The sequence below is a fragment of the Moschus berezovskii genome, chromosome 9, assembly GCF_049115385.1.
Source record: "Moschus berezovskii isolate FMDL1 chromosome 9, NW_MosBer_1.0, whole genome shotgun sequence".
In the NCBI taxonomy this organism is placed as follows: domain Eukaryota; kingdom Metazoa; phylum Chordata; class Mammalia; order Artiodactyla; family Moschidae; genus Moschus; species Moschus berezovskii.
Window position 1 is genome coordinate 41,138,156 of NC_142468.1, and position 26,889 is coordinate 41,165,044.

The window sequence follows — 26,889 nt, forward strand, 5'->3', positions numbered from 1 at the left end:
ACACATATAACAAGGTCATATATTGATCCACTGACGTTGTGACAGGCTCACAGGAACCTAACCCTATGTTTACTTGATGAGCAATGGTTCAATATCTCTACTACTTTGTTTGTGGTGACTTTATAGAGTATAACTGCCATGAATAACATGAACCGATTGTATAAATTGTCTAACGTCTTGCCTAGAACCTAATTCTTGCTAGAAAATGTTAGTTTCTCTGCTCCTCTCATGCATTATTAGTTTTCATCTTTAAATTATTTTCAAATTAAGTCCAGATATCAATGGACGCATTGATTCTATTTGTAATAAAATCCTTATCTGTGAGGATAATTCCATGTGAGCATATGCTGTCCAGAATTGAGCCTTCTATAATAGTGAGACTTCAAGAAATTTTTCAAGGTCAAAAACAGCTAGAAAAATGTTTAAAAATCTTTTATCAACAAAAAAGCTTTCCAGCACCAAATGCTACTAATAAAAGCTGCCTTGTGGATGGGAAGAGTCTCTTGATGAAGTATTAAGCCCACAAACAGGTACAAAACACATGGAGAAGGATGGTGATCATGGATGGTAACATCAATTAGAAGCACAGACAGATATGGGAATGAATAGACATTCTTGACAGTGGAAAATAATGAGTGACAAGAGGCAAAAAAAAGAGAACAACTACTACTGTTAGGACATAAAGAACGCCCTAATAATGCCTGTAACCCTAGAGAGTATCAAGCTGCCATGTTGAAAACAAGTCATCAACAAAGTACACTCTTGGTCACCCATTTATTGAATGTCAGAACTACTCTAAATACTATGCTACTCTGAGCACTAGAATATGTCAAACCTCTGCAATAGATCAGAGCACTGGAAAAAAATATGCAGTTTGATTTGTCCTCCTCTGGTGAAAGGCAAAAAGATGGAAGCAAAAAAGTAATGCTGATAACATTTATAGGCAAAAATGGGTGAGCATAAATAAATGATAACAAGTCAACTGAGTAGTAAACTTTAAGCCTTAACAGCAGAATTAAGAATGGAAATCTATTAAATATTTGTAGATTCTGAGTATTACTGTACATATTGACATATTTAGGATTTCTAAAGAAGCAACATCTTACATAGTAATGTTTCTTTTTCTCTTTGAAAGGTTCTTTACTGTAATAATTGATGGCCTCTAAGAATTGAGAATATACTACAATATTACATTATAACTGTGAAGGCTCTTCCCTCCTCCTCTAGGAAACCAAGGATGGTTTAGTATATTTATTAATATGATTAATTACATTTGTTGTTCAGAGGATAGAGTGTATAAATTTACTGATATGTTGAAAAGTTTGTATAAAATTTAAGGTCTTTTCATTTTTTAAGGTGCTTCTCAATTGCAAGAAATTAAAATGTAAGAAATGGATAGCTTATAATTAAAGAAATACAGTAGAAGGCTTCTGAATTTAAATTACAAAGATTAATTTTTATTTTAGCAATAGAATTCATAAATGACAACAAACAAAGCTATCTTTGTTCAATTTTGGTATTGAATTATGCAGTCTTTCCTCCCCATACTTATAAAGATTCGATCCATCATCTTCTAAAATCTGTAAGGATATCTTATGTAATCATAAGTAATCACATTAGTCACATATTCTATACAATAGTAGCAATTCGTGTTGAAAGAAAAAGTTAATTCTATTATGCATATTCTGTTTAAGAAAGCATAGGAGACTATCATTCAACTTCCCTAGATATGCACACAGACACACAGCAGTTTAGAATATAAAAAAAGAAAAGATACCCTTCTAAATAACATCAAAAAGTTATTAGGAATAAACTTAACAAGAAATCAGCATGATTTGTCAAAACTATTGAGGAACAAAAAGGGCATACCTTATCCTTGAACAGGAGATCTTAGCTTTATTAAGATGTCAGTTCTCAAATTAGTGAATTTGACAGAATCCAAATTAAAATACCAATGGAATATTTTAAATTAGAAAGAATCTAAAGTCCTCATGGCAAACTGAATACATGGAAATAGCCAGGAAAATATAAATAATAGGTATAACTCAATTGCTGTATAAAAGTATTTCCACATTAAATAATTTGGTACTAGCCCATTATATCGGAGAAGGCAATGGCAAGCCACTCCAGTACTCTTGCCTAGAAAATCCCATGGATGGAGGAGCCTGGTAGGCTGCAGTCTGTGGGGTCACTAAGGGTCAGATGCGACTGACTGACCTCACTTTCACTTTTCACTTTCACACATTGGAGAAGGAAATGGCAACCCACTCCAGTGTTCTTGCCTGGAGAATCCCAGGGACGGGGGAGCCTGGTGGGCTTCCGTCTATGGGGTCACACAGAGTTGGACACGACTGAAGTGACTTAGCAGCAGCCCATTATATACAAACAAAAAAATAAAATAATATAGAGTACAATTCCAAATACATATAGAAAACTTGGTATATGATAACTTTAATGTTAAAAATCAGCGAATAAAGAGCTAAATGTAAGACCAGAAACTATAAAACTCCTAGAGGAGAACGTAGGCAAAACACTCTCCGACATAAATCACAGCAGGATCCTCCGTGACCCACCTCCCAGAATATTGGAAATAAAAGCAAAAATAAACAAATGGGACCTAATTAAAATCAAAAGCTTCTGCACAGCAAAGGAAACTATCTGCAAGGTGAAAAGACAGCCTTCAGAATGGGAGAAGATAATAGCAAATGAAGCAACTGATAAAGGATTAATCTCCAAAATATACAAGCAGCTCCTGCAGCTCAATTCCAGAAAAATAAATGACCCAATCAAAAAATGGGCCAAAGAACTAAACAGACATTTCTCCAAAGAAGACATAAAGATGGCTAACAAACACATGAAAAAATGCTCAACATCCCTCATAATCAGAGAGATGCAAATCAAAACCACAATGAGATACCATTTCACACCAGTCAGAATGGCTGCTATCCAAAAGTCCACATGCAATAAATGCTGGAGAGGATGTGGAGAGAAAGGAACCCTCTTACACTGTTGGTGGGAATGCAGACTAGTACAGCCACTATGGAGAACAGTGTGGAGATTCCTCAAAAAACTGGAAATAGAACTGCCATATGATCCAGCAATCGCACTCCTGGGCATGCACACCGAGGAAACCAGAATTGAAATGTTCATTGCAGCACTGTTTATAATAGCCAGGACATGGAAGCAACCTAGATGTCCATCTGCAGACGAATGGATAAGAAAGCTTTGGTACATATACACAATGGAGTATTATTCAGCTATTAAAAAGAATACATTTGAATCAGTTCTAATGAGGTGGATGAAACTGGAGCCTATTATACAAAGTAAGCCAGAAAGAAAAACACCAATACAGTATACTAACGCATATATATGGAATTTAGAAAGATGCAAATGATAACCCTGTATACGAGACAGCAAAAGAGGCACAGATGTATAGAACAGTCTTTGGGACTCTGTGGGAGAGGGTGAGGGTGGGATGATTTGGGAGAATGGCATTGAAACACGTATGTTGTCATATGTGAAACGAATCACTAGTTCAGGGTCGATGCATGTTATAGGATGCTCGGGGCTGGCATGCGGGGATGACCGAGAGGGAGGATGGAGGGAGGAGGGAGGTGGGAGGGGGGTTCAGGAGGGGGAACTTATGTAGACCCAGGGCGAATTCATGTCAATGTATGGCAAGACCAACCAATATAATATTGTAAAATAATTTGCCTCCAATAAAAAATAGATTAATTACTTAAAAAAAAATCAGTGAAAAACAGGACTTGTCCAATAAAATGGTAGTGAGAAAGTGGCTAGCCAGCTGCAAAAGAATAAAGCTACATCTGTTGCTAAATACAAATAGATCCACAAGTCAAATGTTTTTTAAAAATGAAAGTATTAGAAGAATATATGGGATCATAATTTTTGTGGGGTGTTTTTTGTTGTTGTTGTTTACAAAATTGGGAGTGGGAAAGGTTTCATAAGCACAGAAGTGATGATGGATAAATTTGATTAAAAAAATTAAAAGTCCTCACATGACAAAAATGTTTTCTTAATTATTTTATTTTAATTGGAGGCTAATTACTTTACAATATTGCGGTGGTTTTGCCATACATTGACATGAATCAGCCACGGATATATGGGTGTCACCCCAACCTGAATCCCCCCACCCACATCCCTCCCCACCCCATCCCTCTGGATTGTCCCAGTGCACCAGCTTTGAGTGCCCTGCTTCATGCCTTGAACTTGGTCTGATCATCTGTTTTACATATGGTAATATATGTGTTTCAATGCTATTCTCTCATATCGTCCCACCCTCACCTTCTCCCAGAGTCCAAAAGTCCATTCTTTATATGTGTCTCTTTCGCTGTCTTGCATATAGGGTCACTGTAACTGTCTTTCCAAATTCCATATATAAGCATTAATATCCTGTATTGGTGTTTCTCTTTCTGACTTATTTATTCTGTAAAATAGGCTCCAGTTTCATCCACCTCATTAGAACTGACTCAAATGCATTCTTTTTATAGCTGAGTAATATTCCGTTGTGTATATGTGCACCACTTCCTTATCCATTCATCTGCTGATGGACATCTAGGTTGCTTCTATGTCCTAGCTGTTGTAAACAGTGCTGCGATGAACACTGGGGTACACGTGTCTCTTTCAATTATGGTTTCCTCAGTGTGTATGCCCAGCAGTGGGATTGCTGGTTGTATGACAGTTCTGTTTCCAGTTTTCTAAGGAATCTCCACAGTTCTCCACAGTGGCTGTACTAGTTTGCATTCCCACCAACAGGGTAAGAGGGTACCCTTTTCTCCACACCCTCTCCAGCATTTATTGTTTGTAGACTTTTTGATGGCAGACGTTCTGACCGGCATGATTTGAATGCCATAACAGAGGGATGATTTCCTTTATGTATACAGAGTTCTGAAAATTCAATAAAAGAAAGGGTGAAGATTATGCATACACAGATCACAGTACAAATGGCTTATCAATTCAAGAAAGATGGTTAACCTCACTTAAAATTAAACATAAATTAACGATAAAATTTTTACCCAAACATTAGGAAATTTTGAGTATACATGTTGGCAAAGGTGTGGAAACTGATACTCTCATATTGATTTTATATAACTTCTGATCACATTATCGTGACTATCTTGGTCGTGAAGATCTTTTTTGTACAGTTCTTCTGTGTATTCTTGCCACCTCTTCTTAATGTCTTCTGCTTCTGTTAGGTCCATACCATTTCTGTCCTTTATCGCGCCCATCTTTGCATGAAATGTTCCCTTGGAATCTCTAATTTTCTTGAAGAGGTCTCTTGTTTTTCCTATTCTGTTGTTTTCCTCTATTTCTTTGCCCTCAGTGATCAATGCAAAGAAATAGAGGAAAACAACAGAATAGGAAAAACAAGAGACCTCTTCAAGAAAATTAGAGATTCCAAGGGAACATTTCATGCAAAGATGGGCGCGATAAAGGACAGAAATGGTATGGACCTAACAGAAGCAGAAGATATTAAGAAGAGGTGGCAGGAATACACAGAAGAACTGTACAAAAAAGATCTTCACGACCAAGATAGTCACGATAATGTGATCACCGACCTAGAGCCAGACATCTTGGAATGTGAAGTCAAGTGGGCCTTAGAAAGCATCACTAAGAACAAAGCTAGTGGAGGTGATGGAATTCCAGTGGAGCTATTTCAAGTCTTGAAAGATGATGCTGTGAAAGTGCTGCACTCAATATGCCAGCAGATTTGGAAAACTCAGCAGTGGCCACAGGACTGGAAGAGGTCAGTCTTCATTCCAATCCCAAAGAAAGGCAATGCCAAAGAATGTTCAAACTACCGCACAATTGCACTCATCTCACACGCTAGTAAAGTCATGCTCAAAATTCTCCAAGCCAGGCTTCAGCAGTATGTAAACCGTGAACTCCCAGATGTTCAAGCAGGTTTTAGAAAAGGCAGAGGCACCAGAGATCAAATTGCCAACATCCGCTGGATCATGGAGAAAGCAAGAGAGTTTCAGAAAAACATCTATTTCTGCTTCATTGACTATGCCAAAGCCTTTGACTGTGTGGATCACAATAAACTGTGGAACATTCTGAAAGAGATGGGAATCCCAGACCACCTGACCTGCCTCTTGAGAAACCTGTATGCAGGTCAGGAAGCAACAGTCAGAACTGGACATGGAACAACCGACTGGTTCCAAATAGGAAAAGGTGTACGTCAAGGTTGTATATTGTCACCTTGCTTATTTAACTTATATGCAGAGTACATCATGAGGAACGCTGGGCTGGAAGAAGCACAAGCTGGAATCAAGATTGCCGGGAGAAATATCAATAACCTCAGATATGCAGATGATACCACCCTTATGGCAGAAAGTGAAGAGGAACTCAAAGGCCTCTTGATGAAAGTGAAAGAGGAGAGTGAAAAGGTTGGCTTGAAGCTCAACATTCAGAAAACAAAGATCATAGCATCTGGTCCCATCACTTCATGGGAAATAGATGGAAAAACAGTGGAAACAGTGTCAGACTTTGTTTTTTTGGGCTCCAAAATCACTGCAGATGCTGATTGCAGCCATGAAATTAAAAGACGCTTGCTCCTTGGAAGGAAAGTTATGACCAACCTTGATAGTATATTAAAAAGCAGAGACATTACTTTGCCAACCAAGGTCCGTCTAGTCAAGGCAATGGTTTTTCCCGTGGTCATGTATGGATGTGAGAGTTGGACTGTGAAGAAAGCTGATCGCCGAAGAATCGATGCTTTTGAACTGTGGTGTTGGAGAAGACTCTTGAGAGTCCCTTATACTGCAAGGAGATCCAACCAGTCCATTCTAAAGGAGATCAATCCTGGGTGTTCATTGGAGGGACTGATGCTAAAGCTGAAACTGCAATACTTTGGCCACCTCATGCGACGAGTTGACTCACTGGAAAAGACTCTGATGCTGGGAAAGGTTGGGGGCGGGAGGAGAAGGGGACGACGGAGAATGAGATGGCTGGATGGCATCACTGACTCTGTGGACATGAGTTTGAGTGTACTCCGGGAGTTGGTGATGGACAGGGAGGCCTGGCGTGCTGTGATTCATGGGGTCGCGGAGAGTCGGACACGACTGAGCGACTGAACTGAACTGAACTGAACTGAACTGAAAGAGTATAACTTTGTGACACATGTTGCAGTTTGACTAACACATACTCTGCAACCCAGAAGTTGCTCTTTTAGGAATTTACATAAAATATATACTTGCACATGTTCTCAAATACAATAACAAGAGTAACAATGATAACTACCACTTATCAAGCATTTGTTATAGAACAATCGTTATTCAAAGTGCTTTACATATAGTACCTATTTAAGCCACTCAAACTTCCTGTAAATTGTACATCAATTAGGAGTGCTATTAGCTGCAAATAATTAGTAAATTCTGTTTCTTTGGGAGTTGGACCAGAAAGAAGGCTGAGCACCAAAGAATTGATGCTTTTGAATTGTGGTGCTAGAGAAGACTCTTGAGAATACCTTGCACAGCAAAATGAAACCAGTCAGTCCTAAAGGAAATCAGTCCTGAATACTCATTGGAAGGATTGATACTGAAGCATCAGTGAAGAGCCAATACTTTGGCCACCTGTTGTGAAGAGCTGACTAATTAGAAAAGACCCTAATGCTGGGACAGATTGAAGGCAAAAGGAAAAGAGGGTGGCAGGGGATGAGATAGTTAGATGGCATCACCCACTCAATGGACATGAACTTGAGCAAACTCTGGGAGATAGATAGTGAAGGATAGGGAAGCCTGGTGTGGTACAGTCCATGGGGTCACAAAGAGTCGGACATGACTTAGTGACTGGAAAACAAAAACAACAATGCAGTTTATGTGGCAACCCACTCCAGTGTTCTTGCCTGGAGAATCCCAGGGACGGGGGAGCCTTGTGGGCTGCCGTCTATGGGGTCACACAGAGTCGGACACGACTGATGTGACTTAGCAGCAGCAGCAGCATCTAATTAAACAAGAAGTTTGGAAGTAACTAGTCCTAGGTGCAAATCTGTAGCATTCTGGGCTCTGGTTGATGTCTTAGCAGTTCTTGTGGCCTTCTCATGGTGCCAAGAAGGCTACAGCAGCTCTGATCCTCAGAGTCTCACACATCAAATGGTAGCATTAGAAGCAGGGAACAATCCAGTGTCTCCTTAGGCCATCTCTTGATCAGGAGCAAAAGTCTTTCCAGAATCCTCATCCAGCACAAACTTTCACTTACATTTCACTGGACAGTTAATTGCAACATTTATTGAGTGCTTAAGAATTATGAGACCCTGCTATAAGTTCTTTACATACATTCACTCACTCCTTTAATCCTCACAGCATTTTTTAATGCAGTAGGGACTACTATTATAATTTCTTGCATTCAATGAGTTTAAGTAGCTTCTCCAAATTTACACTGCTGGACCGAGGATTCTGACTTCACAGTCATGCTTTTAACCGATGAACCATACCGTATCTCCAGATCTTGTGTCTCTGCTTAAACTTCTCACTGACAGAGGGCATTGTCATTGCCAATTTTGCTAAAATCAATCATTGTTTATCCTCTAGAGCTAGAAGAGGGACTCAACTTGGCTGAGTATATTGTATGGCCACCAAGACAAAAGTCAGTGTTCTAAATCTTAAACAAGGAGGAAATAGCCATTGGGTAAACAATCAAAAGAATCTATGATAAATAAGTGCTACTGTTGTCCCCAGTAAACAAATAAGGAAACTGAAACATAGATTAAGTAACTTGCCTCAGGTCACGCTTCTTGTGAGGGACAGGAGATATTTCTTGAAAATGCCTGGAAGTGATCTAAATGTGTATGAATAGGAGACCAAGTTAAATAAATTATGGAGGGTGTTCATTGGAAGGACTGATGTTAAAGCTGAAACTGCAATACTTTGGCCACCTCATGCGACAAGTTGACTCACTGGAAAAGACTCTGATGCTGGGAAAGGTTCGGGGTGGGAGGAGAAGGGGACGACAGAGAATGAGATGGCTAGATGGCATCACCGACTCTGTGGACATGAGTTTGAGTGAACTCCGGGAGTTGGTGATGGACAGGGAGGCCTGGCATGCTGTGATTCATGGGGTCACGGAGAGTCGGACACGACTGAGCAACTGAACTGAACTGAACTGATGTAATATGATAGTTTGTAGTTTTTTTTGAAAATGGGATAGATCAATATGTAAATATATAAAGTGGACCCAGTAACTGGGGAGTGGAGAAAAATTATTTTGATGGGATAGTTTTATATAATATTTGAATTTTTGCCATATACATATGTTGCTTTTTCAAGTAAAATATATAATTTATTTAAAAACTAGTTTTGATGTTACAAATGGTATTTTTCTGTATCGTTTTACAAACTTCCTGAAGATCTTGAAGAGTTGATTTTTCACTATATTTCTTTACACTTGTTTGGACAGTTTACAGGAACTCATGTTTTCAAATGCAAATTTAAATAATTTGAAAAGCAATCAGAGTCTGCTGTTTTCATCTGTTAATAAAGTCAGGTTTTGGAGAAAGAAACACAGTATCATTTGCCAAATGTTTTCTCAGAGCAAAGGAGAGCCAGTCCGTTTTGTACTCCCAGTGACAGATATATTCTTTTTCGTATTTACTTTATTTCCTTAGGAAACCAAGTAAAAGAAAAGTAGATTTTCTTTCTTAATCCACTTTAGATGCCAGTTTCAACCTTGTACATTTCTTAAAGGAACATTTACCTGACAGGCTCCTTCCCTCCTCCATGAAATTTCCAATATGCTCTTCCCCTGGGAAACTTTCATAAGAGATGTGTATGAAGATTGAACTTGACTCTGTTTTTGAGATGGGCTATTTTACATGGCTCCTTTTTTAGATTCTTTTACATCTTTTTTCCCCACTTAAACAAAAATGAAATCAAAATTGATGATGATGAAAATACTGATGGTGTAATCTCTGCCTACCAGACTAAATTAAGATTTTCTAAATCCATTTTTGGTGTCAACACCTTGGCACTGCCCTGCTAAATCTACAGTCCTTAAGATTTTCTGGGTGAAGGGTGAAGCTATGGAAACTGCATGAAGAGCTGGCTTCTTACATTCTCTCCTGAAGGGAGGAACTCAGAGAGAAAAGCAGTATTAGTGAAAAGCTCATTCCAGGAAGTGAACAGAGGAACTGAAGCTCTGGCTCTGTGGGAAAATGGAGACTTTGAAGGTAATAATGCTTGTGCGTCCAAGAAGAATAATGACCAGTTTGTGTCCTGAGAAGGTGATGCTGGAGTCCTTTTGTGCAAACAAAAGCCACGTTGCCTAGTTACAGAGAGATTTTGCTCTAAGTGTCAAAAGTTCAGGCAGGAGTAGAGTTAGAACCCACATCCCTAAAATAAAGCAAAAAGATTTTTAATGATGCAAATACAGAATTTTGTTATTCAAACACAATTCTTGTCCCAATTGGACAATTCATCCCAGGAGTCTTGCACAAATCATGGTTGAAAGTACTCAGGTGCTTTTTCATTTTATTATTTGATATTCCTAACACTGGCAATAAATTGACCTGAGCCCCCTTCCTAGCTAGTCACTACAGACTTCAAATGTGGTATGCAGATCACACATATGTATCTGACTTGCTTCACCTTGGAAGCACAAGAAGAGCCAGAGTGGTTGTATGTTAGAGTGAACAAGTGTGTGTCTAGGAGTTTGGGAAAAAGACAAGTTGCGGTGTCTTCAATGCTGTGAGTTCAAAAGAGCTGCAGTGTTGGAGCAGTAGTATTACCCCCAATCTCCCTCTCACAGGCAATCATAGTAATCTACGTGTGATTGTGCTGTGTTATCACAGTCTTTTAAGTACCATCTTCCAGAGCAGCAAGACTTCTACATCAGAATGAAAGTTCAAATCATCTCTGTGATTCTATCATTCTCTTTGAATGAACCAGTGAAATTTAAGATTAGCCAAGTCTTTATGAAATAGGATTTGTTTCTGTTTTACCTGTGAATGACAGCATTATAAAATTAGAAAGACCAGAAAATTCAGGTATTAGCTCATCACTCTTTGTGCATCCTTCTTAAAATGTACCTTCCTTTGTCTCTATCAGAACCCAAAATGCATCCAAATACATTTCAGCAATAGCCTTTCCCAATAGGCATTCTCTATGTTTACATATTTACATCACTTCTTAGGAGTTCATTTCTTTCAAACTTGTATTTTAAATAGACAATATATGAATTCAGTTCAACTCAATACATATATTTTGAGTTGAATGGAACACAGCGTTGAGTTGAGCAGAACACAAAACATTTTTTAAGCAGATGGCATTCACCTAGATTGCAGGCTTCAGTTGTGAGAGAGAAGATGAAGCTCAAAGTAAGTGGTTATTGTTCACAGAGAGATACATTGACTCATACAGAGTAACAGTCATAGATATGAAAAGTCAAGGGTGCATATATTTGGGGAATGGCAAATAGTTCAGTCAGGATGAAACAGCCCTATGTTATATGTCGGGGAGAAGTAGACTCAAAAAGTAAATTGAGATCAGACTCCAGAAGCCCTCGAAGATCAGAGTGAAGTACTCATCATATATTTTAAAGAAATTTTGATGATCAGATGAAGTAACATGCGTAAGGTATTTAGTAGTGCCTGATACAATGTAGGCACCCAAACAAACACCACTTCCTTTAATTTTGTGTGTAGCTGGGAGCTTTAGAGATTACACCGACACTAACAATTCCTAGAAGGAATGCTGCAAGAACATTGTTCACTTTGAAAAAGGCCAAGCGTGTTCAGCAAGGGAAAATTACTTTGTTCCAGCTAGCAAGGTACTTGAAATCTTTCGGTCCTCTGACCAGTGAACTGTTTATTCTGACTCAATACAGTGTCACTAAAACTGAATTATCTTATTTCCTGATCCTGAATTAATCCTGGATTGATGTCTGAAGCACTAGATTCAGGATTTTGCTTTATTTTGTTTCCACAGTAGTAATGGGGTCAGGAGCTTTGAAAAGAGACCTTTTCATGTAAACCAGTGATGGACCTTCTGGCGTCCAGAAATAAAAACCTGTAAGACTTGGTGTCACAGGAAGGGAGCACCTGGAATACAGGGATCATTCTTCACCCAAATTCTGAAACAAGATCCATCAAAAGATCTTGGTGCTTCTTTGAATTCAAGACAGCCTGTGAAATGTAATTTGAAAAATGAACTGCTGAGTTTTCCAGATGTTCTAGCAGTGGATGTGAGAAGAGAAATAAAAAAGTTTGAAAATTCAACTGTCCTTCACAAAAATCTAGGCACACAGATATGATATTGAAACTCGTCTAACCCAGCTGTCTCGTTGGGAGATCCAGCTCCACAAATCAAATTGCCCATGGATGCCCAGACTATAAGGAACATTCATGGGATCAGAAGCTGAATTCCTTAGACTTCTGGGTCTGTTCATATTTATTGTGTCAGACTTCTTCATCTTGGCCAAGTAGATATTTTTCTTATGAATAAAAAAATCTAGAAATCAGTGTTAGAACAAATCTGAAGGCAGGTAACACTGGATACGTTAATAGAGCCTCAAAACAAAACAATGTTCAATACAAGGTATTATATCTACAGCAGATATTACTTATTAATAGTTAGTCCCTCTCAACTGACATACCTTTATACCCACATACACACAGACATAAAATGGTGACACTCATTTTACATTTATAAAGTGCTTAACTTATGCCTTACAAATGTATATACAACTACAGAGGAATTTGCTCTGATTGAGTACTTTTTGAAGATTTCTCTATATTACAGCTGAGTTCTGTTTATAGAATATCTAGTGAGCTCCTACTACATGTGCCAGACAAAATTCTAGGGAGCAGTGATTCCAATTAAGAAGACTTCTTAACTTAAAAAAGGCAATAAAATAGTTATTTAAGATCTAAATCAGAACTATGACATGAACTGAACAGTTTATCATGTATTACATCCATAAAATGGGGCTTCCCTAGCAGCTCAGTGGTTAAAAAAAAAAAAACCTACCTGCAATCCAGGAGACATGGGTTTGATCCTCAGGTTGGGAAGATCCCCTGGAGAAAGAAATGGCAACCCACTCCAGTATTCTTGCCTGGGAAATCCCATGAAGAGAGAGCCTGGTGGGCTACAGTCCATGGGGTCACAAAAAATCAGACACAACTTAGCAACTGAGCATACACGCACAGCCATAAAATATTCAAAAACAAATACCATACTGATGTAACTGTAATTTGTACCAGGGATCTAATAATCCCTCCTCAATAGGAAGTGACCCTGGGCAGATCTTTTAGCATCTCTGTGAAGTCGCTTCCTTAGGAAGAAATGAGATGTCTCTCCTTAGGAGAAATGAGATCCCTTCTTGGTCCTGCTTTTCATTTCCCTTTTCCTCTGTGTCCAGTTTTCACTGCTTCTGTCCTCTTCACTTGAACCTCACCAGTCTGTAGCAATTAGCCACTTCCTAGGGTCAGAACTGAACAGCTAATTGCAAAGTTTACAAACATTTTCTTTGTGATTTTTTAAAACTCTAGAGTTGGGTTTTACCAGTCAACTTTTTATGCTGTTCACAGCATTTGCACGGATTGGACAGATAGATGCAAATGCTGGGCAGTTTCAGTCGACATCTGCAACCATGGCTGCTACAGAAATGCTGTTACCATGGAAGGACTGTATTCACCTCCCCAGCTTTACTGGGCAGTGAGGGAAGTAGGGAAAAATTCCCAGGCTGAGTGTCACGTAGAAGATCCTTTCTCCTCTCAGAGCCACTTTATACTTCATAAGTTCATTTCTTTCTCTGCTATCCATAGCAAATGTCCATTGACTAGGTGTGGTTTGTATTTGACTTTTCAATTTAAATTGTGTTTATGAATTATTCTTGATATTCTCAGCCCTTGAGTAGGAAGAATGGAGGGTCAAAGGAAAATTCTTCTCCACTCTATACGTGGCTTTAGATCATCTCCACTGCTCTTGTGTTATAAGGTACTGCATTCCATCTTCCCATTCTATCCATTCTGCCTTTTCTCCTGTTCATGTTTTGGTGTTTCATTTCCTGCTTTTCCTGCCCAACCTTTCTCCCATCTTCTCAGCTTTTCAACAAGACAGAACAGCAGGTGGACAAAGAGCAAGATGTTCGAGAGAGGATGTGGCCAAACTTTTCAGCCTTTTTAAATAAATGTTTACCTTTAGTGACTAGAAGAGTTTAACTAGTCAGCATTAAATCAGTTTTAAGACTTACATTTTTACAGATGAAGAAACAGCCTTAAGGAATTAAATTTGGCAATAATACAGCCAAGAGTATCCAAAAAAAATTCAGAGTTCCAGAGTTCTTCCTATTGTTGGATCATGTGTCCCAGTTTTTAGAGTGTGAAAACAATGCTGTCCTAAAATCAAGATGCTGTTACTAATTCTTGGATGGTCCCAGTAGCATGAGAATTCAGGTTTCTAAAACTTGCATAGTAAAATTTTCAGCCAGCAGTTAAACAAAATTGTATATGACACCTTTTTCTAAACTTACAAAAATGCTTTTGTTTACCAGTTCCTGCTTGAAAGTCCTGTTCTAACAACGTTTGCATCTTCACTCCATTATGAGAGTACTGTGAAAGAAAACAGGAAATAGAATTGTCATCCTCCTTCAGGAAGTTGGGCCCAGACATGTCTCTGTATGTAATGGCAAGGCCAGTGCCCTAAGAAAAACCCCTATTTTACTCCTGTTGAGTAATTGTACTAGGAATTATATTTAGCACCAACCTGGCTGGGGCAAATTTATGACATTTAAGGGATAATCCCATGCTTAGTCACCAACTCTTTTATTTTCATTTAGGAGAATTGGGGAGGCTGCACCTAAGAGAATGCTTTCAAACAAGGCAAGTACTGTGTATTTGTGACATCTTTCCAAAGGCAGAACTGTGTAGGGGGAGCAATACAGAGACACGGATCATAAGTATTCACAACCCTTAGTAGGCAGAGTACAATACAGTACAGAATACAGTAGTGATTATTTTCTGCTCTCATAGAATTTTTTTTTCCTTAGAGTTATCAAAATGCAGCTAAATTACTCCCACTATGTCCCACTTGTAAGAATCACCTGCTCTTTTTGGTTCTTGCTCTCTAGTCTCTACAATTAGCAAATGAAACTTTACAATGTGAATGCATTTTGCATCATCTCCATCATTGTGACCCTTACCTGGTCCTGTATGGCCCTAAACAAACTGCCACGTAGGATGTCCAGCTACCGTGAGGCTGCCATCCTGGAAGAGAGCCCAAGCCACATAGAGAGGCCACTTCCAGGCAGTCCAATCAGCAATCCCAACTGAGCTCAGCCTTGGAGTCACTGCAGCCTGGTTATCCAACATGGGAGTGAAGAAGCCTCCAGATTATTTCGGTACCAGCTGTTCAGTCAACCCCAGCCTTCAGGTCTTTCCAACTGAAGCACCAAAAATCCTGGAGTAAAACCAAGCCATCCCCACTGTGCTCTCTCCTAATTCCTGAAGCCCACTATCTGCCTGCATAATCAAAGAGTTGCATTATGACACTGTATCTTGGGTGATTTGTTAAAATCAAGAATAATTTATCAGCCTTGTCATCATTAATGAAATTGTCATTCTGAAGTTTTGATTCTCTGAAGCCCTGAATGGTTGTACAGAACACTGGGAGGTATTTAAAAATGCTCTTCAAACATATACCCATGTATATATATGACTGAGTTTTCACTGCTGGGTTTTCACTGTTTGTTCACCCTGGGTTGTCCGCCTGAAACTATCTCAACATTGTTAATTGACTATACTCCAATATGGAATAAATAGTTTATAAAACAAATAGGTAAAAAAAAAAATTACTCAAGTACAGCATAATCAAATTTTGTGTGGAGCTATAAGCATTCTCTAGAGCATCAGGCCTCATGCTTCCTAAAAAGCTACACGAAGATCAGATTGGGCCCCATGAAAACCCAGATGGTTCCATAAATTGTGACACTGAGGGAGGTATCCAGGTTCTGGGGACCTAGTTGGGCAGGCTCCCTGGTAGGAGGGTTCTGCCTTCTCGTTTTTATTCCTGTTTCTGTTCTGACATTTTAAATAGTCTTCTCTGCTTAAAAATCTTAATATATGCAATTAATTAAAATGTTCATGTAATTTGTTTTGGAAAAATTAAAGCCTTAATATTACTACTGTGCAGTATTTCTTTATCTCCAAGCCCACTCCAAAGTGATTTTATTTCCCCTTTGATATACCTTGTACTTTGGAATATATTCTGTAAAAACAGTAATCTAAAACAAGGCACAGTATTAATGGCTCTGAAATAACTTGGGTCAGTTTGTTCTGTGTCATACTATAAACATCTTGTTGATCTAATACTGGAGATTGTTAAACTGAAATGAAGCCAGACCTATTCCAGCCTGGTCTTGGCCAACTAATTCCCACCCTGCTGTTTATAACATATACGCTATTCCAACAGCTTATGTATAAAGAGCTGGGTAATATATAGGCTCTATTCTGTGTCTGGCTGCTTTCTCTGGTTTCATACATCTCAGAAATTACAAAATCAATGAGATAAATGCCTCCCTGCCTTCCATCTACCTCTCTCTGCATGATCCACTTCAAGAAACCAAAAGCTTATTTGAACCTGCAGAGTGAGACCCTCTGAAGATTGGGAAGCAACAGTCTCTTCCAATAAACACCTTAATATCATTGTTCCTAGACCTAATGAATAGTTTCCTCTTCCTTACCATAGCCAGCCTCTTTCTGCCACTGCAGCTTCATCTCTCCCAACTTCCACACTTTGCACTGAGGTGCTACCCTTTCTGAATGCTCTTCCTTCAGTTCTAACCCACGCAGAGTTTTGCCTCCATGCTATTCCTCTGCTGGAGAACTCTTGCATCTTCAACTTTCCCTCCACCCTCGCCTTCACCTACTCACAATCAGCTCCATTCTCGCTGTGCTGCATGGCTTAAAGGATCTTAGTTCCTCGACCAGGGATTGAACCCAGGCCCTTGGCAGTGAAAGCACAGAGTCCTAACCACTGGACTTCCAGGTAATTCCCACTCCTTCTTATGAAAAAAATATTCAAACATACGGAAAATTTGGAGACTATTACAATGAACATCCATATAGATTCACCAACTGTTATTTTGCTACCTTTGGCCTCATTTACATCTTTCTTTGTTTTAAACATTATTGAAGTGTGGTTGATCTATAATGTTGTGCCGATTTCACCTGTATCTTTCTGCCTTTCCCTTTTCTGGGTGGTTTGAAAATATGTTGGACAGAGCAGTCAGGCCATTCTTTCCCTGATTCTTTGGGCACAGAGCTCCTCAGAACAAAGACTTTTTAAAAGCACCATCTTTTGAACTCCTTCCCAATACCCTTTCTCTCCCCATTATTCATATATACACCTTGATTCTAGCATCTGTAACTCGTACTTGATAGATTATAAGCCTGTATCCTCTTAATCAGCTGTAAGTTCCTAAGGGCAGGGCTCCTTTTCTTATTCTCTGTCTCGTCAGAGCCTAGCCCAATGCCTAGCATATGGTACATGTTTATTACCTGTTAGTCAAATAAATGAATGGCTGAACAAGGGTCACCCTCCCTTGGTTTCCTGTCCTAGGACTCCAAGCCCCTCACTTCCTTGGGCATCAGCCATTCCTGCCTTGACAGTTTGGACACTGCCTTTCTCATTCCCAGGGCTACTCTTCAGAACTCTTCTCACTCTCTCACCCTAAGCCTTGCTTCTTTTACTATCAAAAGATGACCCAGACTCTCATTTCACATATGTCTGTCAATTCCCCCATCAAAGTCCTTTTCCTCCAGTGCCTGTATCTGGCCTTTCCTTTTCAGTTATTTCAGAGAAAAGGACATCTTTCTTCCTTTCCTGCGGATACTCGCATCTGTGTTTCATCACGTTCTGTTCTACGTGGTGTAGAACAAACTGCCGCAGGGTCTGACCTGGACTTGAGTCCTAGCTCTAACATTCGGCAGCTGTTTCCAGCCTCTCTTCTTCCAGAATATAGGAATTATATCGTTATCATAAGTAATTGTAAGTTTTACTCGCTGCTCTTGTGAAACAACTACCTGGCATGTGCTAGCCAATGAGTTTGCACTAGTTCTCATTTTTGCTTGGTTCCCCAGACCACATCGAGTTCTTTTCCTTGTTGAGTATCTTTGGACATGTCACCTTTGTCTGAAGTGTCCCTAGCAATTCTCCACCTTGAGAAATTTCTGCCATCTTTCAAGATCTTGTTCAAATAGCACAATCACTGCAAAGCATTCCTGGAGTGTAGCCCTCTCTCTTCTTGAACATCAGGAAACAAGACTAGACTTCGTCAATCCTTCTCTGTACTCTCCTAACCTTCCATAAACACTTTTGCAAAATATTCTCTATGTTACACTGTGAACACCTGCCAAGGGTCTGTCACACTCACTTCTCTGTGAGCTGTCCACATCTCCGTTTGTCTTACACACCCAGGTGCTAACCCCAGCACCAGGAACATGGTCTGTTACTCGAGAAACAACTATATTTTACGAAGTGTCTTGAGTGAGAAGGGTACAGTTTCTGGGTGTCGGTTCTTGCTTGGTTAGCAAAGTGCCTTACTGAAGAACCAAGGGGAAGGCTCCTGGGGAGTCTTGGCCAGTGCACAGTAGAAAGCCATCTAAGGAAGCTATGCTTCAGTGATGTCTTCCTATCACTACACTCCCTTGAAACAATGCTCAGAAAGTTTTCTATTCTTGTAATGAGTGTAAGAAAAATCTTCTAAGGGATGAAAACGATGAAGGAGCTGAAGAAGAAAAGGAATCTCCAGTGCATCCTTCCTAGACGAACATACACTCTTCAGCACCTAGGAACCCAGCCAGCTCCTTTTCTTTCACTTGTTTTTAAAGGGCTGCTATTAAATTCCCATATCCAGTACTTTCCTTGTAGATATCTGCTTTTTCCTCCTGTTGTGTTAGTTACCCAGCAATAGCCATTCCTATTTTTTTTTGTAATGAGAAATATTATACAGCAGTATTTTATAAGAATTTTGGTTACCATTTAATTACTTTCAGTAAGTACATTTAGTAAACCAAGTTAGCATTCCTGAGAAAACAATGGCTTTTGTCAAGATGATAGCTTTGGATTTAGATTATATTTTGATAACAGAACATAGAAAAAAGTACCCTTATGTTTTTATTCCATTTTCAAAGAAATTGTTGATGAGTTTTTCTCTTCTAATTTAAACATTTCCCTGCAGTGTTGATAACTCAAAGCAAATCTCATTATACACAGTGCATAAGAACTAGAAAAAGCTGCTGAATTGAGTTGAAAAATGAAACTGAATAGTTTTGGCTAGATATAATAGCTGTTCCAAGAATTTTAAGAATACCTATCATTTGGCTTCTCACTATACTAGGCAATATAGGGTATACAAGAGAACTGTCAGTAGTGACCCATACTCTCAAGGGTGTATGTAAATGTGGGCACAAGTCAAGTTATAAAAGAATGCAATACACTATTTATTCCTATAGCAAGTGTTTATAGAGGTATAGATGCAATCCACAGGAAATGGCCGAATGAGAAACTTTTGAGAACTAGAAAGAGAAACTTAAGCAGGGGAGCAGGTAGGGTTGAATGGGTAGGTAGGGGGACTTCAGACAGAAGAAAAGTGATCATAGCTTTGGGAAGTACAAGGAACAGATCAGTCCTGTTGGAGTACTGGGTAATAGAAGGAATAATATATTTGAGGCTGAGGGATGGAGAAGGAAATGGCAACCCACTTTCCAGTACTCTTGCCTGGAGAATCCCATGGACAGAAGAGCCTGGTGAGCCCCAGTCCATGGGGTTGTAAAAAGTCAGACACAACTGAGCGACTAACACTTCAGCACTTCAGGGATGGAAAGCTTGGGTTGACCAAGTAAGGAATCCAGACAGTGGGGATGCAAGTAGTAAGTGAGCAGCAAAAACATGTCTTTTACTGCCACAAAGGATGGATTGAAATTGGAGAAGAATGGAAGCAAGAGTAGAAGTTCAGAGACTATTACAATATTTTAAGTTTGAAAACCTGGTGGTGGTAGCAATAAAATGGAATTGAAGAGATGTGAAAGAAGAAGCTATACAGCTTGGTAACTGGATCGATATAAGGGCAAAAAGAGGGAAAACGAGTAGAGACGAATAAAATACTAGTGCTTACAGTGGAATAGGGAGTTGAGACATCCTGCTTTATGGACAAACATATGTGGATATGTTTGTAAAAATAACTACTACTATTATTTGAGCATTTACTGCATGCCAGGTAGTCTGCTACTAATAGCGAACATTTACACTGGAGTCCTATGTGCCAGACACTGTTCTAGAAATGCTACCTGTATGAATTCATGGAAGACTTTTAAATAAATCCCTATGTGATATTATTATCACATATAATCCTTTATAATATTTCTATGTGATATTTTTATCTCCCTTTTATAAAGGATTTCTTGGTGGCTCAGACAGTAAAGGGTCTGCCTACAATGCAGGAGACCCAGCTTCAATCCCTGGGTTGGGAAGAACTCCTGGAGAAGGAAATGACAACCCACTGCAGTATTCTTGCCTGGAAAATCCCATGGACAGGAGGCGCCTGGTAGGCTACAGTCCATGGGGTGGCAAAGTCAGACACAACTGAGCGACTTCACTTTCACTTTACAAAGGAAGGAACCAAAGTAAGAGAGGTTAAGTGACTTGCCAAAGGTCACACAGAAAGTCTGGACTCAAAACCAGGTAGCCTGGCTCCACAGTCTGAACTCTTAACCACTCTGCTGTGCTGCTGAGCATTTTACATGCCTCAACTCATCACACTGGACAGAGAAAACAACAGTGAGAAATGGCTTTTCTGATCATTTGTAGTTTACGTATCAAAAACTGACTCTTAGAAAGTGAAGTATTGCGAGGAATGCCAATACTCTATTGACTCTCGGTGCATGCTAAGTGATTCCGTCATGACTGACTCTTTGTGACCCTATGGACTATAGCCCATTAGGCACCTCTGTCCATGGGATTCTCCATGCAAGAATACTGGAGTGGGTTGCCATGCCCTCCTCCAGGGGATCTTCCTGATCCAGGGATCAAACCCACGTCTCTTACATCTCTTGCATTGGCAGGCAGGTTCTTCACCACTAGTGCCACCTGGGAAGCCACTCTATTTGTAGACCCCCAGCAATTATGAGAGAAGGCAAAATCCAAGATCTATGTAAAAGTCAACCACATGGAAATTGGAACCCTCAAAGTAGTGGAAATAGAAACATAGAGTTATATCTTGAGTTTTAAAAAAAGTATATGCCAATAATACTTTAATTAACTTGAAATAATTACATTACTGATATAATTTATTCTATTACCAAGTTGTATTAAAATGTTTATTGGCAATTGTGAGTACATGTGTTAATGATTTCAATAAAAGCATTTGGACTAGGTTTTATTTTCCTAATTGCATCAGCTTCTCTTTCTGGTTAAATAATGATAATTATATAAGGTCGATATGAAAATGTCACTCAACCTGAGTTGCTTCTTTTTATTTACCCACTGTAGGCAGTGTATTAATAATTATCAGAATAATTCAGTGCAACATAATAAATATGACCTAATAATATTTAATCACATTAATAATGTAAGTGGCAAAAATTAAATGACATTGGGAAATGTTCCTACAGTTTTAACGAATCAGTTGGGTTATCAGAAAAGCAAGGAACTTTTTCAAATGAGCTTTGTATTGCAAGACAACTCCTTTAGTTTCTGATGCCAGAGACAGAAAGATCCATTGTCCTTCTGGTTGCTGTTGAGAACAGAAAAGTACTACTTCTGTGTGTTTCATCAGGTCCTAAACAGCTATGCCCCTAGTCTAGCACTCTTTCCTACCCCTAAAAGATCCCCCAGTGGCCAGATACCCATTTGAGCCACATCCCCACGATTACTCTTTGTGAAGGGAAAAAAAAGAACCAAATTATTTATAAGAATAAAATTTGTACCCAATCATAAGAAGCCTGAGGCTAAAAATCTGATGTATACTTTTCTCCTTTCTGAAATAATATTAAGCTCGGGCATATATAATTATACAGAAACCACTAGGCTACGAAAGATGAGAAAATATAACACAATTATCTCTTCACAAACCTTCACTGAAATCTGACAGAAATCAACAGGAGCAGAGAACACCCCCTCCCCCTCCCCTTTTCCCTCTGCAACTTAACCTCTGCTTTCAAATGGCTATCTACCAGAATCCACATCTGGGAATGGTGCCTGCACTCCTGTCACACAACCACTGGGCTGGTCCAGAAAGCATTCAGCGGGAGATGTCACATTCAATCCCAGGATAAGGTTTGCAGGAAAGTTTGTCGTTTTGATGCAATGGCAACACTGTGAGCTTCATAATCAGCTGAAAACTAGCCCAATACTATGGGACAAAGCCAGCTCTTCTCAGGAACTTGCCATGATGCTGTAGAGAAAGGAAGGAGAGCTGTTATGTGAGGATGTGGCGGGGGTTCAGTTCAGTTCAGTCGCTCAGTCGTGTCTGACTCTCCGCGACCCCATGAATCACAGCACGCCAGGCCTCCCTGTCCATCACCAACTCCCGGAGCTCACTCAAACTCATGTCCACAGAGTCGGTGATGCCATCCAGCCATCTCATTCTTGGTCGTCCCCTTCTTCTCCCGCCCCCAACCTTTCCCAGCATCAGAGTCTTTTCCAGTGAGTCAACTCGTTGCATGAGGTGGCCAAAGTATTGCAGTTTCAGCTTCAGCATCAGTCCCTCCAATGAACACCCAGGATCGATCTCCCTTAGAATGGACTGGTTGGATCTCCTTGCAGTCCAAGGGACTCTCAAGAGTCTTCTCCAACACCACAGTTCAAAAGCATCAATTCTTCGGCGATCAGCCTTCTTCACAGTCCAACTCTCACATCCATACATGACCACGGGAAAAACCATAGCCTTGACTAGATGGACCTTGGTTGGCAAAGTAATGTCTCTGCTTTTTAATATATTATCAAGGTTGGTCATAACTTTCCTTCCAAGGAGCAAGCGTCTTTTAATTTCATGGCTGCAATCAGCATCCGCAGTGATTTTGGAGCCCAAAAAAATAAAGTCTGACACTGTTTCCACTGTTTTTCCATCTATTTCCCATGAAGTGATGGGACCAGATGCCATGATCTTTGTTTTCTGAATGTTGAGCTTCAAGCCAACCTTTTCACTCTCCTCTTTCACTTTCATCAAGAGGCTTTTGAGTTCCTCTTCACTTTCTGCCATAAGGGTAGTGTCATCTGCATATCTGAGATTATTGATATTTCTCCCAGCAATCTTGATGTGGGGGGGTGGGGGTGCGGAAATGAGCACCAGGATAATTGGGAGAAGAAAGAGAACAAAAAGAAACCAAGGAGTTGATTTCTAATTTCCAAACTAACCCGATGCCTGCAAAAATGCCCTTCTGTCCACATAGGAAAATTGGCAGGCGTAGTGTATAGATGTCTCCTTGGGAGAAGCAGTGCAGTGCTTCCTTCCCTTTGGATACGTCTTTGGGCTGGGCCCTCAGTGAGATGCTTTCTCAAGCTCGATTTTTGGTAACATCTCTGTCTCTCACTTGGTTCAGTCTTTGCATCTTCTCCTTTTGGCAGTTTCATCTAACTTTGCCCCCGAACACTCTCTGTAGCTCTCCCACCACACTTGGCAGCCTACGGGACAGCCCCAACTCCACACCAAACCAGCTCTGGCTCCCGGGACCCTTTGCTGGGCAAAGTGTCACCAAGACATATTGGCTTGACCCCTTGAAATTGGGAAAATTTGGCAGCAGAATCATTTCCAAATAAGAACTCAGTGTCTATTTCAAAAATCAGTTTAAGGGTAATTTTCAAATCTCTGAAATATCCTCAAGCCTGGTTTTTTTCTCCTAGTAGAAAGGAGAGTGACAAGGAAGGGTTGGAAGGAAAGTAGGTTGTGGAAAGTTCATCTGATTGCTTGGTCTGCATCATTGTTGTCATCAGAAGTCATTGGGGCCATGTTAGATCCTTGTGATTCTACTTGAATAAAACACAGTTTTGAGAAAGCTTGATTCATGATGAAAATATCATCAATTTACTATTGTTTGATTTAAAAAGGATAACTTGAAATTCCCACCTACTGGGTCACCTTTGCCTCCTTCACTGATGTTCTGGCTGCCACAGCTGTCTCTCATCCTATTTGTAGCCATGGTGGTTGGTAGGATGAGGATTCTGTTTATCATCACTTCAGATCACAGATTAGACTTTGCCTTTTCAACCAGAACACTAAATTATAATACATCTTCAGAAGCAGCACAATCCAGCCAAAAGCAAGCTTAAAGGGGAGGGATGGCAGCTGGACAAGATTGGGGCTTTTGTAGTCTCAGAAGGAACTATGTACATGAGGATTAAGGTAGAGCTAATCAAGTTGACTCACTGGAAGAGAGTCTGATGCTAGGAAGGATTGGGGGTGGGAGGAGTCGGGGACGACAGAGAATGAGATGGCTGGATGGCATCACCGACTCGATGGACATGAGTTTGAGTGAACTCCAGGAGTTGGTGATGGACAGGGAGGCCTGGCGTGCTGTGATTCATGGGGTCGCAAAGAGTCGGACACGACTGAGCGACTGAAGTGAACTGAACTGAATCATAGGAGCAAGCTATGGAAACAACACCGTTTTGCAGCTGCCCTTTTATTGAAGATTCACAGGGCATCTGTAGCCCTTCACCAGCAGAAGCTGAAATTCCTATTAGTTGAGGTGGGGGGTGGTTAGTGAATAATTAGCACCTGCCAAATTCTAGGTCTCTTGGAAGATCTCCTGGCTCAGAGATCTAAGTGAAAAACTAATGGTGGGCCTGCACGTAAGCAAATAAAACAAGCTGAGTACCTAACAGCATATCAACAATGCAAAATACAGAGCAGGATTAAGAGGTGTTCGATCAAGGGGTGACCAAAGTAAAGCCATGTAAAAATGTTTCTTAGATTTTTTTTGCTTTTTGGTATTATCAACACTGTTATTTCCTAGTTAGTGTATATAATTTAATTGACTTAATTTTCCAGTTTTCTGATTCTTCTCCTTACCCACTGCTATTGGCAGAACTGTGTGCCCCTAAAAATTCATGAGCTTCCCAGGTGACTCAGTGGTAAAGAATCTGCTGCCAATGCAGGAGCTGCAGGTTAGATCCCTGGGTAGGGGAAGATCCCCTGGAGAAGGAAATAGCAACCCACTCTAGTATTCTTGCCTGGGAAATCCCATGGACAGAGGAGCCTGGCAGTTACAGTTCATGAGTCACAAAAGAGTCAGACATTACTTAACAACTAAACAACAACAATGAAAGTTGATCCCCTAGCCTCCAGTACCTCAGATGTTACACTATTTGGAGATAAGGCCTTTAAAGAGGTAACTGAGTTAAAATGAAGTCATTCAGATGAGTCCTAATCCAATCTAACTGGTGTCTTTATAAGAGGAGATATCTGGGGCACACAGAGAGACACTAGGTTGTACAGACACAGAGAAAAGATACCATGAGGACAGGGCAGAAAGGCAGCCCCCTGCAAGCCAAGGAGAAACCAAACCTGCCATCATCTTGATCTTGGACTTCCAGCCTCCATAACTGTGGGAAAATAAATTTTTGATGTTTAAGACCCCCTCATCTGTGGTATTTTATTATTGTAGCCACAGAAAACTAATATACTCCCTCCCTAAGAAGAATTGATGTCACTTAGCATTCCCTTGGACTGGAGATCCAACCAGTCCATTCTGGAGGAGATCAATCCTGTGTGTTCATTGGAAGGACTGATGCTAAAGCTGAAACTCCAATACTTTGGCCACCTCATGCGACGAGTTGACTCACTGGAAAAGAGTCTGATGCTAGGAGGGATTGGGGGTGGGAGGAGACGGGGACAACAGAGAATGAGATGGCTGGATGGCATCACCGACTCTGTGGACATGAGTTTGAGTGAACTCTGGGAGTTGGTGATGGACAGGGAGGCCTGGCGTGCTGTGATTCATGGGGTCGCAAAGAGTCGGACACAACTGAGCGACTGAACTGAACTAAACTGAGCATTGTGTTTTGCTGTATATAAGAAGAATTCCAAAATAACAACTTTCATGCTAAGTTAATTCAGTTGTGTCCAATGCTATGTGACCCTATGGACTGTAGCCTGCCAGGCTCCTCTGTCCATGGGGAAATAGCAACTTACAAGGCAATCAATATTTATCTTGTGTGGCAATTCTGTGATCGTCAGGGGTCAGTCACCTTCTGTCTTTCTGTTCCCCTTCCCAGCTCTGGCCTCTGCGGTGGTTCTGGGCTTATTTGTCTCAGAGTTTCCTAACCCTTTCCCTGCTCTTCCCTGTACTATAGGGAAACTGACTCCTGCAGCTTGAGTTCACTTGGTTCCTGGGATCATAGATTTCTGGCTGCGTTTCTGAGCCAGTGAGAGGCACTGGCTAGAGTTTGGGGCACAGGAGGAAGGAAGAAGCCTTTCTGCCTTGGGCTGACCCTCTGAAGCGGCCATGTCTTCCTGGGGCTCCAGCTCCAGCAGGGCAGGTCCATGGTGTTGCAGGTGATATGGGATGATTCTGCATTCTGGCTCTAGCAACACTATCTCCTCTTTTGCCTTCCACTGTGGCCCTGGTAGTGATTAGCTTCTCTTGCTAATCGTTAGGTTTTCTCACCATTCCGTTTAAGCCTCTCAGCTTTTCCATATGCTTTTTTTTTTTTTTTGACCATGCCATGGGGCATGTGAGATCTTCCCCAACCAGATCAGATGTGTGTCCCATGCATTTGGAGCACAGAATCTTAACCCCTGGACTGCCAGGGAAGTCTACCTCTCAGCTTTTCAAATCCCTGTTGAAGAAATTCCCTGCTCTGAATTCCATCAATGTTAAATACAAAGTGTAGTTTTGTTTTCCTGGTTAGACCCTGCCTAAAGCAACTTTTGGGC

General features: G+C 40.3%; 1 long non-coding RNA gene across 3 annotated transcripts in view; it reads left to right on the top strand.

Moving 5' to 3' along the window:
• LOC148776438 (uncharacterized) overlaps window positions 1-26,889 on the top strand; it is a 572,377-nt gene that overhangs the window by 524,226 nt on the left and 21,262 nt on the right. The window contains exon 5 of one of the 3 annotated variants that reach the window (XR_016038189.1): window positions 14,794-14,880. The exons of the other annotated variants lie outside the window; for them this stretch is intronic. This is a non-coding gene — a long non-coding RNA (uncharacterized LOC148776438). Of the gene's footprint in view, window positions 1-14,793; window positions 14,881-26,889 lie in introns of those variants that run through there. 3 annotated transcript variants of the gene reach the window in all.